We start from the raw sequence: 16,364 nt of genomic DNA, 5'->3' as shown, positions 1-16,364 counted from the left end.
CTCTAAGTAGGTTTGCAGAGAAATTGCCTAGGGAAGACAGGCAAGACTTTCAGGAGATCCTTCAGGAGGGGAGTTTGGTGGCCAATCAGATCATCAGCACGGCGGCAGACGGTACGGACTTGGCGGCCCATGGATACGTGCATGGGGTTTGCGCAAGAAGGTCTTATTGGCTGAGGCTCACAGGGTTGAAACAGGAGGCACAACATCGCATCCTGAACCTTCCTTTTAACAGGAATTCCTTATTTGGTGCCCACACGGATGATGAGATGGCACACATGAAGTCAGAAGTCGACACAATGAGGGCAGTCGGTCTAGAGAGACGGAAATATTTTAGAAGGAGGTATAGACCTTACGACAGGCGTCCTTTCCAACAGAGGGTTCAAACCCCTCAGTGGTCCCAGAGACCTCAGCAAAAGCAAGGGTGTCCTCCCTTTCAGACTTGCAAGGCTGCAAGAGATCGAGGAACAAGCAGACCACAGCAGTCTACCCCCAAAACCCCCTGCGAGCAATGAGGGTTCGCCTCCCTTAATTCTGTTCACCACTCCAGTTGGGGAAGTATCACAGAGTTTGCTCACGAGTGCCGCGGCAAAACAAAAGACAAATGGGTGCTGAGCATTGTAGAGAATGGATACTTTCTTCTTTTCAGACACCCTCCACCTCATCTACCACCAACCAGATCAAACTCTGCCCACATAGAGTTACTACGCAAAGAAGTTCGCATCTGGTTGCGATAGAAAAGGTGCCAGCCGCTCAAAGGGGACAGGGAGTATACTCCCAATATTTTCTAGTAGCAAAAAATGGTCGGGAAGGAGTCTTCCCTTAAGACTGCTGAACCAGTTAATCTGGAAGCAAAAAATTAGAATGCTGGCTCTTCATCAGATTTTCCCTCAACTACATCGAGGAGACTGGAGGTGCTCCATAGATCTGCAAGATGCGTACTTTCACATTCCGATTGTACCCAAACATTGAATGTTCCTTCGGTTTGTGATAGCCTCTCAACACTATCAATGCAGGGTGCTGCCTTTTGGCCTCAAATCTGCCCCTCGCACATTCTCCAAGTGTTTGGCAATGGTAGCAGCACACTTAAGAAAGCAGAAGATCTTCATTTATCCATACCTGGACGATTGGCTACAAAAAGCCTCCACCCCGGAACAGGCGGTAAACCATCTCAGTCTGGTCCTCAGGACTTTCCACTCTTTAGGTCTGCAAGTCAACTTCCAAAAGTCCATTCTCACCCCAACACAAACCCTTCACTACCTGGGGGCGATACTGAATACAAAGCTAGAAAAAGTGTATTCTTTGGAGGAACAACTATCATCAATAATGAAGAGGTGTTGCAATCTCCTCTGCTCCCCCGCACCTACGGTCCGTCAGGTGACATCTCTGTTGGGCTCCATGGCCTCTTGCATTTTCATTGTCCTGAATGCCAGACTGCATATGAGACCTCTTCAAGGGAATCTAGAAGAGCAGTGGAATCAGCACACAGGCCAATGGGAGGACAGGATAGTTCTTCCTGTCGGAGTACGGTGATCATTACAATGGTGGATGCACAGACATCATCTGTCAGTAGGGGCTCTGTTTCACCAACCAATTCCTTCTGACACTCTGGTAACGGATACATCGCTACAGGGCTGGGGAGCTAATCTGGGTCACCTTCAGACTCAAGGCTTGTGGAACAGCAAGGAGCAGACTTACCATATCAATCTGCTGGAGCTCCGAGCGGTTCACCTGGCTCTCAAATCATTTGCAACATTGATTAAAGGAAAGCCTATACTGGTTCAGACACACAATACAACGACAATGTACTATCTAAACAAACAAGGGGGTACGAGATCCCGCCCCCTGTCTCGGGAATCTCAAACCATCTGGCACTGGCTGATAGCGAGAGGGATGTCTCTTACAGCGATCCACCTCCCAGGGCAACAAAACATAGAGACAGATTTCCTAAGCAGGACCCTGAGGGATGCCCACGACTGGGTTCTTCACGACAAAGTCATTGCAGACATCTTCCTTCAGTGGGTTCAGCCTCAGTTAGATCTGTTTGCAGACGAAGTAAACAAAAAATGCCCAGACTTCGTGTCCAGGTTCTACTGTCCAGGGACTCGAGGGAATGCCCTGTTGATAAACTGGTCAGGGATATTTCTCTACGCTTTTCCACGATTCCCCTGATACCAGCGGTGATCAACAAACTCTACAGGTCCAACACCAGGATGATACTCATAGCCCCACAATGGCCTCGACAATTCTGTTACACAGATCTTCTCCAGTTGTCAGAACAACCGCACAGGAGGCTGCCGTGCAGACCGGATCTCCTTTGCAGGTTAGGAGGCAAGATTCTTCATCCCAACCTTCCCTCTCTGAACTTGACAGCATGGCTCCTGAATTCCTGCAGTATGGGCATCTAGGGCTCTCGCAGGAATGTATGAACATTTTAAGAGTCCAAAAGACTGTCTACGCGACGCTCCTATGCGTTCAAGTGGAAGAGATTCTACATGTGGTGCCGACAGCATGGTCATAATCCTATTCTGGCTCAGGAGGAGGTCATATTGTTTTACCTACTCCATCTGGCGAAATCTGGTCTGCAGTTTTCCTCTATTAAGGTACATTTATCTGCCATTACAGCTTATTGTAAGTCGCCCTCTCAGAAATCCTTCTTTACCATGCCAGTAGTTAAGGATTTCTTAGAAGGCTTAAAGAAAGTTTTTCCACCCATTTGGAGACCCTCACCTCCATAGTGTTATCTAGACTCATGGCCCCTCCTTTCGAACCTATTCAAAAAGCTCCCTTGCAACACCTTACGTGGAAGACAGCTTTTCTCGTAGCCATTACTTCGCCTTAACTCCATCTGGAAAATATGACTGCTGTTGCATATTGTTCATTGTGTGATTATATTTGTCGCTTGACACCAAACACAGTAAAATGTTTGGTAATGATTTGCTGTTATTGAAGAAACTATGGAGGAAGCTTGTTTATGACTTTCAGTGCTCTTTGTCCTTGCTCGCTGAAGACTGTACAGCCATGAGTTTTTCCATTGTTTATTGTATCATCTCTGTCCTACCTCCACCAATAACATTAGGTCTGAAATAGTTTAATACATTCAAAATAGGTGATAGCGCTAGCATGATTGGTTTACATGATTTGTGAATGAATAGACTATTTTGCTTGCAACCAGTTGACATTGCAGTGCCAATCATTTTCTGTGGCTCTATAAACCCTCAAATTTGGGGTTGAAACTGAGACTTTTGGGTTTCTACTAAGGATGCAGCCCAATTCTCTGTTGATTTTTTTGTTCATTTGAAACTTAGGGCCTAATTATGATCTTTGCCGACAGGGTTACTCCATCACAAACATGACGGATATCCCGTCCGCCGTATTACGATTCCATTATATCCTATGGAAATCGTACTACGGCGGACGGAATTTGGAGTATTCTTTCCGCCAAGATTGTAATCAGGCCCTAAGTCTATTTTTCTGATTTTGCTTATTATTTCATTATCATTTGATTATTATTGCTATATTTGATAGGCTCCCTGCCATTTGATTTTTATGTATTTTGCCTGATTCAGTGAGAGTGCTACTGAATTTGTATTTATCATTCTTCTGTATTGCACTTTATTATTTAATAAATCTTAATGCTATTTCTATATTTCCGATCTTGCACTCCAGTTTTTGAGTCAGTCCTTTTTATTGACTGAATTTTGCAGTGCTGTTTTGAATCTTGTCTCTAGGGACATGGTAGCTCATAGTTCTTGAGGTCAACACTGTCCTCGCCCCCACAACTTGGGAGCCACTATCATGCAGATTATGTAAGAGATAAAGCGCCCACAGTTTTTTGTGACCCATATGGGGAAAGATTGGAGATAAAATAAGAGATCTTTCCTAAGATAATTTTTTCCCTGATCTGGATTTTGTCTATACTACGCAAATGTCCATAAATTGGATTATTTCCAGTGTTCCAGTGCTGTTTCCATGCGAAGGGTTGTGAGTATCAGCAGGCTGAAATTAATTCTGAGAGTTCTGATTTGTTTTGGGGACATGAATTATACCTCATGTGAAATTTTTGGTTATGCATGTTGGTTTTTCGTTCATTGTGTGTTCTAATTGCTGTAATTTTCATGGTTCTCTTGTATCAGAGATTTTCAGGTTTGGTATATGTCTGTCATGTTTGTCTTGATGTTTTGATGAGAAGGCGCTGAAATGTGTATGCATTGAAGAAGCTGTTGGATTTTTTATATTCATTGTTGGTTAAAATAATCCGATTGGTCGTCATCTCAAATCCAGAGATATAGATCATTGAACTTGTCTGCAAATTAGTGCGCGTCGCGAGGCGCTGCATATACATCGATGATAGAAAATTTCTATATGTAAATAAGAATCTTAGAATTTCCTGAGTTTTTCTTTTCCTCATTTATTAAGTTGAGCAGGCAAGGTTTTTTTTTTCATTAGTGTATTTTCATGGCGAAAGGAAGTGTGTTGATTTTGAACTACAATTAGCAGGCTTATGAAGAGAGTTGCGCTGGGGTTGCAACAGAGTACCCTGTCTGACAAACCCTAAATCAGCTCCTAAGGCCCATTTAATGCAAATCATTACCGACCCTGCTTCTCCTGGGAACAGTCTATTCTAAACCTTTGCCACCTCACCTATTCACCCTGCGACCTGCTACTTTTTTCTAGTTGAGAAATGTGAGATTCACAACCCCGTCAATTTTCAATCAAGCATAATATTATTACAGAATATCAAACTTGTCCAGATCGATTCTTCTAAATTTGATGACTAAATCAATCTTTACCAGTTGCTGTCCTTTTAAAAGTATCAGGCAAATATACAGCTGAAGTGGCCTCCCTCCTTCCTTGTTGATGCTCCCTTGTCTTTTGTACTACTTCGTCAACCTCCCATTAGCAAACCCTTGGAAGTTCATTTGGAACATTAATAAATTGCTAGGTGACCTTATTAGGCATAATGGCTGCAGTCGAGTGGCCCTCACCAAATTGCAACTATCTCATGACTAGGGTAGCTTTCAAGCCCCTAACTTTGAATGTTTCGTGGCACGCCACCTCCACAGGCTGAGTCACTTGATAGTGGCACCTTCCCTTGATGAAACTAGCTCTTTATACCCAACCTGTACTCAGGCAGAGATCCTGTCTCTGGCGGCCCCAGGTGCCTGCCCAAGAGGTGATTTCCCTTCATCTATCACAACAGAGAGTCAGAAGCTATCAAGAATTTAATTCTGTACGCTACTTGCATACCTCTCCTTGGTCCGCCCTTAAACAAGCGCACCTAACAACGCTTGAAATGCAGTTCTGGAACCAGACCGCCATCATCCCACTCTGTGATCTTTTGCAAGACAACCAACTCCAACAGTTTCAGTCACTGAAAATCTGGCTTAATCTTTATGCAGGCCAGTTCCTTATCTCTGGTCTGTTAACCAAACTCTTAAGGACATATGGGCAGTGGGAGATTAAACACACACCATCTTGTACACACCCTGTACTGTATTAAGGAAAATATTATACTCTATTAAGGAATTTAATGAGAGAAGAGCGAAATTAGGACACAAATTAACACTGAAGAGAAAGTTAGAAATTCAAATGCGCATCCAAAACTGAAAATGGAGCATGAAAGGAAGTGAGAGTTGTGTATGGTGCATCAGAAAGCTCTGGGGATTAGACCAATAGAGTTTGTTGGGGAAAGTGAGTGTGAAAAGAGGTGTGTCATTGATAGTGAGTTTTTGGTTGGTGGAAATTGTAGAAGGCTGGCCTGGCGTATAGTGAGTACCTGATGGTACTTACACCTTGTGCCAGGTCCAGATATCCCTTATTAGTAGATTAGTAGCTATAGCAGAGCAGCTTAGGCTGAACTAGGAGACATGCAAAGCTCCTACTATACCACTTATATCATATAGAACTATATCATAAGAATCACAATTCTCAGAGTTACTAAAAATAAAGGTACTTTATTTTAGTGACAATGTGCCAAAAATATCTCAGAGGATATACTCCCTTAGGAGGTAAGTAATATATACCAAATATACACAAAAACCTGAATCAGGTAAGTAAACAGTTAGAAAAGTAGTGCAAACACTGTAGAATCCAATAGGATGCAATAGGCCTAGGGGCAACACAAACCATATACTAAGAAAGTGGAATGCGAACCACTTAGTGACCCCAGGCCTAGTGTAGTGTGTAGATGGTCACTGGGAGTGTAAGAAAACACTAAGGGTGTCCAAGATATCCCACCCCAAGACCCTGAAAAGTAGGAGTAAAGTGACCCTACTTCCCCAAAGACTAAAGTCGTGATAGGAGATTCTGCAAAGACCACAACTGACTGCAAAGCACTAAAGACGGATTCCTGGATCTGAGGACCTGTAAAGGAAGTGGACCAAGTCCAAGAGTCACAAAAGTGTCCGGGGGGGCAGGAGCCCACTAAATCCCAGATGAAGGTGCAAAATGGCTGCCTCCGGGTGGAAGAAGCTGAATATTCTGCAACAACAGAAGGTACCAGGAACTTCTCCTTTGCAAAGAAGATGCCCCACGGAATGCTGGTGGATGCAGAGTTGTTTCTTTGGAGAAAGACTGCAAACAAACCTTGCTAGCTGCAAAGGTCACGATTAAAGAAAAAGGGTGCTGCCGGGCCCAGGAAGGACCAGGAGGTCGCCACTTGGAAGAGGAGACAGAGGGGGCCCTCAGCAATACAGAGAGCTCACGCAGAAGAAGGAAGCACCTGCAGAAGTACTTAAACACGGGTTCAAGAAAACTGAGCAATGTGGTTATCCCAACAATACAAAGGAGGGTCCCACGAAGCCGGTGGTCAACTCAGTGAGTTGAGCAATGCAGGACAGAGTGCTGGGGACCTGGGCTGTGCTGTGCACAAAGGATTCCTTGCAAAAGTGCACTGAAGCCCTTGCAGCTGCAGTTCACGCAGTACACAGGATTACTGTCTGGCATGGGGAGGCAAGGACTTATCTCTGCCAAATTTGGACAGATGGACCACTGGACTGTCGGGGTCACGTGGATCCAGCTCCTGTGTTCCAGGGACCACGGTCGTCACGATGAGAGGGGACCCAGAGGACCGGTGAAGCAGAAGTTTGGTGCCTGCTTTAGCAGGGGGAAGATTCCGTCAACCCACAGGAGATTTCTTCTTGGCTTCCAGTACAGGGTGAAGGCAGGCAGCCCCCAGAGCATTCACCACCAGGAAACAGTTGAGAAAGCGGCAGGATTAGGCGCTACAATGTCCTTGGTAGTCTTCTTGCTACTTTGTTGCAGTTTTGCAGGCGTCCTGGAGCAGTCAGCAGTCGACCCTTGGCAGAAGTCGAAGAGGGAGATGCAGAGGAACTCTGGTGAATTCTTGCACGTCGTTATCTGAAGAAAAGCCCACAGGAGAGACCCTAAATAGCCCTCAGAGGAGGATTGGCCACCTAGTCAGTTAAGCACCTATCAGGAGGGGTCTCTGACGTCACCTGCTGGCACTGGCCCCTCAGAAGCCTCCATTGTGTCCTCACACCTCTGGATTCAAGATGGCAGAGGTCTGGGACACACTGGAGGAGCTCTGGGCACCATCCCTAGGGTGGTGATGGACAGGGGAGTGGTCCCTGCCCTTTTTCTTTGACCTGTTTCGCGCAAGAGCAGGGGCTGGGGGATCCCTGAACCGGTGTAGACTGGCTTATGCAAGGAGGGCACCATCTGTGCCCTTCAAAGCATTTCCAGAGGCTGGGGGAGGCTACTCCTCCCCAGCCCTTAACACCTATTTCAAAAGGGAGAGGGTGTAACACCCTCTCTCAGAAGAAATTCTTTGTTCTGCCTTCCTGGGACTGGGCTGCCCAGACCCCAGGAGGGCAGACGCCTGTCTGTGGGTTGGCAGCAGCGGTAGCTGCAGTGAAAACCCCAGAGAGCTGGTTTGGCAGTACCTGGGGTCTATGCTGGAGCCCCAGGGATGCATGGGATTGGTACCACAATACCAGATTTGGCATGGGGGGACAACTCCATGATCTTAGACATGTTACATGGCCATATTTGGAGTTACCATTGTGAAGCTACATGTAGGTATTGACCTATATGTAGTGCACACGTGTAATGGTGTCCCCGCACTCACAAAGTCCAGGGAAATCGCCCTGAACTATGTGGGGGCACCTTGGCTAGTGCATGGTGCCCTCACACTTAGTAACTTTGCACCTAACCTTCACTAAGTGAGGGTTAGACATATAGGTGACTTATAAGTTACTTAAGTGCAGTGTAAAATGGCTGTGAAATAACGTGGACGTTATTTAACTCAGGCTGCAGTGGCAGTCCTGTGTAAGATTTGTCTGAGCTCCCTATGGGAGGCAAAAGAAATGCTGCAACCCACAGGGATCTCCTGGAACCCCAATACCCTGGGTACCTAGGTACCATATACTAGGGAATTATAAGGGTGTTCCAGTGTGCCAATTAGAATTGGTGAAAATGGTCACTAGCCTATAGTGACAATTTTAAAGGCAGAGAGAGCATAAGCACTGAGGTTCTGGTTAGCAGAGCCTCAGTGACACAGTTAGGCACCACACAGGGATACACATACAGGCCACAAACTATGAGCAATGGGGCCCTGGCTAGCAGGGTCCCAGTGAGACATATAAAACACACTGACAAATAGGGTTTTCACTATGAGCACTGGGGCCCTGGCTAGCAGGATCCCAGTGAGACAGTAAAAACACTGTGACAAATACTCACAAACAGGCCAAAAGTGGGGGTAACAATGCTAGAAAGGGGCTACCTTCCTACAGAAATACAATATTTAGATGATTTTTTTATTTTTGTGGTAAGACTGTTTATTTTAACCTGCCCTGTAAATGGGTAGGGAGTTTTTACCTTGTTTTGGTATTCCCTCGGGTATACCTTGTGAATGAAATGAAAGATGCTTTTGGTTTGAAAAGAGTGAAGTGTAGATTTGGACAATTTGTGCTGGATGTTTTGGTGCTATGATTCCATTTATTGACGTTGCTGTAATTGATGTGAATACAAACGAAAAGAACAGCGATGGGAAGAAGATTATAGTACAAAGCGCTTACAAAGAATCCTCAAGTTAGTACATAATACAAATAAACTTAGGCACGGTACTCCTGGCAAGAGGATCTTCCCCCTCCTGCAACGTTTCTCAAGAGAAATATAGCTTACTCAATGTCAAGGCACTCATGAATAAATAACAGAAGGTCAGTAGACCATGTATATAGGATATCAGGTCCTCTTCCAAACAATCAGGAACAAAGTAGACGTAAAAGGTTAGCATGACTCCAATTTATTCTTGAGATGGAATATTCATGTATTGTTAGGACAGAAAACAGCCAACACGTGTTTCGTCTTATGAGAAAATGATCCCCGTGACTTCCTCAGGGCTCAACACGATGTTTAGAAAGAAATTGACAAATCAAAAAAGCTAAAATAGCTCATATGAAGTCTCAAAATATTAGTGATCCAATAAGTAGCACTGTGTAAGACATTCTGTGTAAAAACTCGTAAGGGGTGTGTGTGTATACACGGCCTTACCTGACGTTATCTAGAGGACACAAAATAGCGTGTCCTAGAGTAAAGTGTGTACTTGTGAAATCAAGAGTAAATCCACATCATGCACACCAGTAATAATGCACAAAAATATAAAATGCCCTAAAGCGCCCACATTATTGTTTTGTGCCACGACATCATTTGTATCCATTCACTCATGGGTGTGTATGTCGGATTCAAAGTTACTTAAAAGAGCTGCTTTTGTCATTGTTTTTATATTTATCACAACATTAGTGTTGGTAGGAGTTTGTGATGTAGAGTTTAGACTTGGGTGTCTCTACTGTAGAAGAATAAAAAGGTGTTTTTTTTCTTTTGGTTTAAAAAACCTTCCACTTACTTTCCTGACTGACATATTTCTTCCTTCAAGTCTTTTCCATCCTTTGGGACATGACATGGTGTTCTACAGCATCTTTGCTGTAAAGAAACATACATACAGTACATATTACACAGAACATCTATCTATCTATCTATCTATCTATCTATCTATCTATCTATCTATCTATCTATCTATCTATCTATCTATCTATCTATCTATCTATCTATCCCAGTCTCAGGTTTACAGACATACTAATGGCAATCAAACAACCGAAAAGGTGATGGGCTGGATGCTTGCAAATAGTTGAACCACTGGCGGTCGTTCAGGTTAGCATTCCAAATCATTGTTTTTCCATCACTGGGCCACTCTAAAGAAAAAGCCTGATTCTGGGTTTGGTGGACTGAGTGAAGGCAGACAGGGAGCCAAAGTACTTTACATCAACCAGCCTGCCTTTGCCCCATCTGTAAAATGTAGAGGTGTCTACCAGCCCGGTGGACCACTATATATATTGGCAGGAACTCCAATCAAAGTTTTTTATTTTCAAAAACAAACTCCATGGTGTGAAGGTCTTGTTTCTTTTTTCCCCTGGCCATCACCACCAGGATATACCTGTCAGTTATCAACAGTTAAAAAACAGCCATCAAACTGTCCACTCTAAGTAGGGCAGAGAGTCAGATTACTTACCTTAGATGGTACCTACGTTTTTGGGCCACCAGAAGACATTTTACATGACAGTAAAGTTTACTCTGTTGGTGTAAGACATGCCTGACTTGAAATCAAGTGGGCAGACTTTGAGTTTGGCAGACAGGGTACTCTGTCGCCATTGCAACAGAGTACCTTGTCTGACAAACTCTAAATCAGCCCGTAAGACCCATTTAATGCAAATCATTACTGACCCTGCTTCTCCTGGGAACAGTCTATTCTAAACCTTTACCACCTCTCCTATTCACTCTGCGACCTGCTACTTTTTTCTAGTTGAAAAATTTGACATTCACAACCCCCCTCAATTTTTAATCGAGCATAATATTATTACAGAATATTAATCTTTTCCAGATCGATTCTTCTAAATTTGAGGACTAAATCACTCTTTACCATGACAGTAGCTGTCCTTTTAAAAGTATCCGGCCCACTCTTTAAATTGTTTACTGTGTTCTAACACAGAATCACTCCCTGAATCATCATGTGTATCAAAATATTTATTTTTGATAATTGGTTCCATTGAACAGTGACGTTCTAAGTATTGTGGAGCTCCTCAGGTCTACTATAAGCCAACATACTCTTGTAGGGGATGTCCATTGATAGTCATAAGCACTAAATAGCCCCACCCATGTGCGGGGAACCCAGAGCACTTTTTCACAATATGTCTTCTTAAGTGTAAATGTTTGCCTGTCTTCAGGAAGGCCTGCAGAGTCACCGAAGAAAGAAAATATTATGCGGCCTGTAGGAATAGGCTATAGTGGCCCTATTCTTCATCTTGTAGTTAAAGAGGGCCAGGAGAACTGTATATGTATATACATTCATGATGTTTCTGTAAAACAACATAAATGTCTTTCACAAACCCTTTTATTAGAGCATAGAGATGAAGGAGAGCAGGGTAGTGTAACCCCATAGGCTGGCATTACAAGAGTTAAAAATAGAGTTTGTGCCTTAATAAACCTAGGGACCACCAGTATCTCATCGTGCTGAGCAATTAACAGTTGCTTCATTTCTTTTTTCCAGCTCCTGCTGAGAGAACCTTGGAGCACTGAACTCTGCCTTTTTAGGCTTTTTCTCTTCAAAATTCAACTGTGAATTTTCATGACAACCACCTTGATGTTTTCCATCTCTCGCTTGCATTTTCTGCATATCTGTGATATTTTGTCATTAAAAATGCCATCTTTATTCGACAAATGCCCTGCCTTTTGGGAGAAGGAAAGCCAAAACAGACCCCTGTGATGTTTGTATTATTTGTCTTCAAGCAAGTCATGTTCCTGAAGATTGTCATCACTGCAGGAAGTTTTCCGGGTGAACCCTGAGGGAAAGGGAGAAGATTTGCCTTCATGGCATGGAAGAGCAGCGCAGGCAGCAGACATAGGTGGTCATTATGACATTGGCGGTGAGTGATGAAATGGTGGAAATACTGCCAACAGGCTGGAGGTAATTACCGCCAAATTATGACCATGGTGGTGAGAACCCCCATAGACAGCCAATGAACTACACCATCCGCCAGGGCGTTAACACCACGGCAGTAACCATCAACAGCCGGGCAGAAGACAAGGTACCGCTCACCATATCATGACCTTGCAATCTGTCACGATTTCTGGGGCGGAACCAACGCCATCAAAAGCCTGGTGGAAACACTGCAGAGAAGACAAAAGACTCACCATCAGAGACACAGAGAAGAACAACACCGCCATGGCACCGGAACTGCAAGTCTTCCTGATGCTCTTCTACACCATGCTCCACCTGGAACACCAGCACCAACGAAGATGACAACGGTGAGTACAGCCGCCTAGCACACAAGTGAGGGAGGGAGGAAAAGGAGAGTGACACAAACATGCACAACACACACCAGACACACACACACCATGCACACAACCAGCTGCAGACAAAAAACAATGGCAGGTGACACATGGCATACTAATGCAAGGACAACAATAAGGCAGTACTGAGAATGTATGGAATGGGAACAGCCACAAATGAACCAATTGGATAATAAAGAGATATGGACAATTGTCCACAAAGGGCCAATGCCCAGTCCAAAGTACTAAGGACTCTCCTGGCCACAGGGCACAGTCCAAGGCCCAACTCGTTTCCTGACAACACCCTCACAGAACTGTGCAGGGACATCATTATTGAAGTGGACAGGCACCCCAGGGGGAAGAGGGGTGGGGGCACCTCAGCCGAAGTCGTGAACTTGCCCACTGGAGGGGGCTCCATGTCCATTTCCCATTGCAGGGAGTGCAAGGTCACTGTCTCTCAGGTGGGGAACTCGCTCACTGGTTCTGGAGGGGGCTCCATGCCCAATTGTCCCTGGTGGGGAGTGCAATGTCACAGTCTCTGAAGTGGGGAACTTGTCCACTGGTTCTGGAGGGGAATCCATGCACATTTCCCTTTGCTGGGGAGTTCAAGGCTACAATCTCTGAAGTGGGGAACATACCCATTGGTTCTGGAGGGGGCTCCATGCCAAATTGCCCCTGGTGGAAAGTGAAAGGTCACAATCTCGGAAGTGGGGAACTTGCCCACTGGCTCTGAAGGGGGCTCCATGTCTATTTCCCTTTGCTGGGGAGCGCAATGTCACAGTCTCTCATGTGGAGCTCCCTCCACTGGTTCGGGAGGGGGCTCCATGCCAATTTTCCTTTGCTGGGGAGTGTAAGGTCACAGTTTCTCAGGTGGGGAACTCCCCGACTGCTTCTGGAGGAGGCTCCTTGCACAGCAGTCCCTGGAGGGTGGCCTACATGTCCACTGCTGGAGATGAGGGCTCCGTGACCACTGGTGGTGGTGGTACCCTGCCAGCCTCTGCTGGAGGTGAGGGCTGCTGTGTCTCAGCTGTGGAAGGTGCCTCCTGGGCAGCCTCTGCTGGAGGTGAGGGCGGCTGTGTTTCAGCTGTGGAAGGTGCCTCCTGGGCAGCCTCCATTGGAGGCAAGGGCTGCTGTGTGGCAGCTGGAGGTGTGGGCTTCTTCACTTTCATGGCAGGAGGTGAGGGCTTCTTTCCTGTCCTGGCTGTTGTAGTGGGATCCTTCCCCTTCCTGGCTGTTGGAATGGGATCCTTCCCCTTCCTGTCTGGTGGAGTGGGATCCTTCCCCTTCCTGGCTGCTGGAGTGGGATCCTTCCTCTTCCTGGCTGCTGGAGTGGGATCCTTCACTGTCTTGCCTCCACAGCTAGGAGGTGCCTCCACTGTCCCCGTGAACTATTTGGCTGAGGTGCTGGGCAGGGTCGTTGGGGCCCTGCTTTTACAGGCAAGATGGGGGGGGTGGAGGCGGAGGGAAGAGGTCAAGTTGGGCAAGGAAAAGTTTTTTAGGGACAGTTGGGCGGGTGAGGGAGGAGGGATGGGAGTGGAGGTTAAGGGAGTGGTTGTTGGAGGAGTATGTCTGCTGGACTTGAGTGCAGGTGCATGGGGAGTGTGCTGATGTGAGGTGGATGGCTGAGTGCCTGTGTTTGTGTCCTTTAGGAGGGGGGGTGCAGACAGGGTGGGTGAGGACATGGGACGCGTGGATGCATGTTGTGGAGGTGTGTGCAAGTGAGGTGTGTGCGCTGCTTGGTGTGGTGATGCTGGTGGTGGATGTTGAAGCAGTGCATGCAGGTGTGAGTCTGGATGAAACTGTGAGGGAGATGGAGGAGGAGAGGAGGGGATTCAGTGGAAACTGGCTAGTGTTTTCGTGAGTGCTTGTGGGCTAAAGGGTGGTGCCTGTGCCACTCTTGTGTGTTGTCTTGTGTGCATGCTCATCAGTATGTGTGCATGGGATGGGCTGGGGTTGAGGAGACTGGGAAGAGGTAGTTGGAGGGGGGATGGTAGGAACAGGGACAATGGCTGCCACCAGAGAGGAGGCCAGAGCCTGAATCAATCTCTGTTGGGCTACCAAACCACTGTGGATGCACTCCAGGGATGCATTGGATTGCTGCATCTGGGATGCCAGCCCCTGTATGGCATTCACAATGGTTGACTGCCCTACAGAGATGGATCTCAGAAGGTCAATAGCCTCCTCACGCAGGGCAGCAGGACTCACTGGGGAAGGGCCTGACGTGCCCGGGGTGAAGGAGATGACCATCCTCCTGGGTGAGCGGGCACAGGCACCTCGCTGAGGGGCTACTGGGAGGGCGATGCTGGTACGGGCGGTGGCGGCTGTAACTGCAGCTGGGATGGTCCCAGAGGTGTCCGCCACCACTAGGGAGCTTCCATCGGAGGAGGTATCTGAGTCTGGGTTGTCACCTCCTGTCTCCGTGGTGGTGCTCCCCTCGCCCTCCGGCCCACTGGTTCCCTTGGCGTTGGTGGACTCCGCCTCATGGGTCCTGTGGGATGCAGCTCCCTCTGTCGCCGGTGCCCCTGCTCCTCCACCAGATGATGTTAATGCACACATGGACAGGATGACAGAAGAAAAAAGGGGGAGAGAGTGAAAGGGAACACTGGTTCAGTTACAGCACCAACACCAAAGTTGGCATACACAGCACCGTCACACACAGGGATCAGGATTTAGCACTATGCATTGCACTGCCATTGATTTGGGTAGATGCCAAAGCAAGATGAGGGCCAAACACTGTCAACTGCACCTCTCCTGGGACCCACAAAGCCCTGACTGACATGGAATGCAAACAAGCTAGGTTACCTGCATTTCCATACACCCATTACCCTTGAGCTGGATCACGCTGCAATGTCTGGCCTGGCATTAAGGGGCACCCACTAAGTCACACGCAGCACCCGGATCCCATGCCACCTACCAATTATTGTAGTAATGCTCACTGTACTCACCCCCTTGTGGCTGCTGTGATGCCAGCAAGCGCCCATCCAGCTCTGGGTAGGCCACCGCCAATATGCGGGCCATCAGGGGGTCAAGTTCCGACAGGCACCCCTTCCTCGTTGGTAGGCCATCCCCAGCTGGGCCTCTGCGGTCTTCCGTGCCCAGCGTCTCATGTCCTCCCATTGTTTCCTGCAGTGGGTGCTCCCCCTGCTGTAGACCCCCAGTGTCCGCACGTCCTTGGAAATGGCACACCACAATCCCTTCTTTTGATGGGCGGTGACCTGCAGAGGCAATGCAGACAGGAGGGCACCATTACACATACAATCCAGCCTGTCACACATATGGCCCACCAATCCCATTCCTATCACCATTGGCACACACATCGTCCGGCACCCACCATGCACACTACCAGCAGGCATCCCCCCGATGATGCGATGCTTGCACACACATCCCCATGCATTCTTCCCACATGCATCATGCCCATGGTGTACTCACCTGTTGGTCTGGAGGCCCATACAGCAGTCCATAATGGGGTAGGACCCCATCGACCAGTCGCTCCAACTCCTCTGAAGTGAATGCTGGGTCACACGGGCCATGGTAGGTTCCAGACACAGGTCAAAGCAGCACACGCAGTATAGGTGTCGACCTGTGGAAACTCAGGAAATAAGTGTGGATTTGGATAGAAAATGGAGGCACGTCCACTGTGGTGTATACCATCGCCATTCCCACTGTCCCATCACATTGATGCTCTATGTACACTGAGGTGGTGGTTTCATTGCTCAGATTGTGACAGCCTACTCACTCTTGTGTCCCTTGGATACCTACTGCTGCAGATGAATAGGAGGAGGAGACAAACCCCAGTGTACAGACCCCTTGTGGACTTTGTGGCTCTTGACCCCTGTGAGGAATGCCAGGACAGGGGCTGACAACCTTTATAATGAGGCACATGGGTGAACCAGAAGAATAATTGAAAGGACCTTTGGCCCCCTGAAGGCCAGGTTTAGGTGCCTCCATCTGGCTGGTGGATCCCTGTGCTACTCACTCGGGAAGGTCCGCCAGATAGTAGTGGCATGCTGCATGTTGCA

The 16,364-nt window shown here is 47.1% G+C and overlaps 1 protein-coding gene across 1 annotated transcript in view; it reads left to right on the top strand.

Annotated features, from left to right (window-relative positions):
• The window catches only part of LOC138246960 (polycystin-2-like protein 2), a 719,546-nt gene that overhangs the window by 137,153 nt on the left and 566,029 nt on the right, over positions 1-16,364 (top strand). The window lies entirely within an intron of this gene.

This window comes from Pleurodeles waltl, chromosome 7 (assembly GCF_031143425.1).
Source record: "Pleurodeles waltl isolate 20211129_DDA chromosome 7, aPleWal1.hap1.20221129, whole genome shotgun sequence".
NCBI classification, from domain to species: domain Eukaryota; kingdom Metazoa; phylum Chordata; class Amphibia; order Caudata; family Salamandridae; genus Pleurodeles; species Pleurodeles waltl.
The sequence above is the reverse complement of the archived record's forward strand: the minus strand, read 5'-3'. Positions and strand labels throughout refer to the sequence as shown.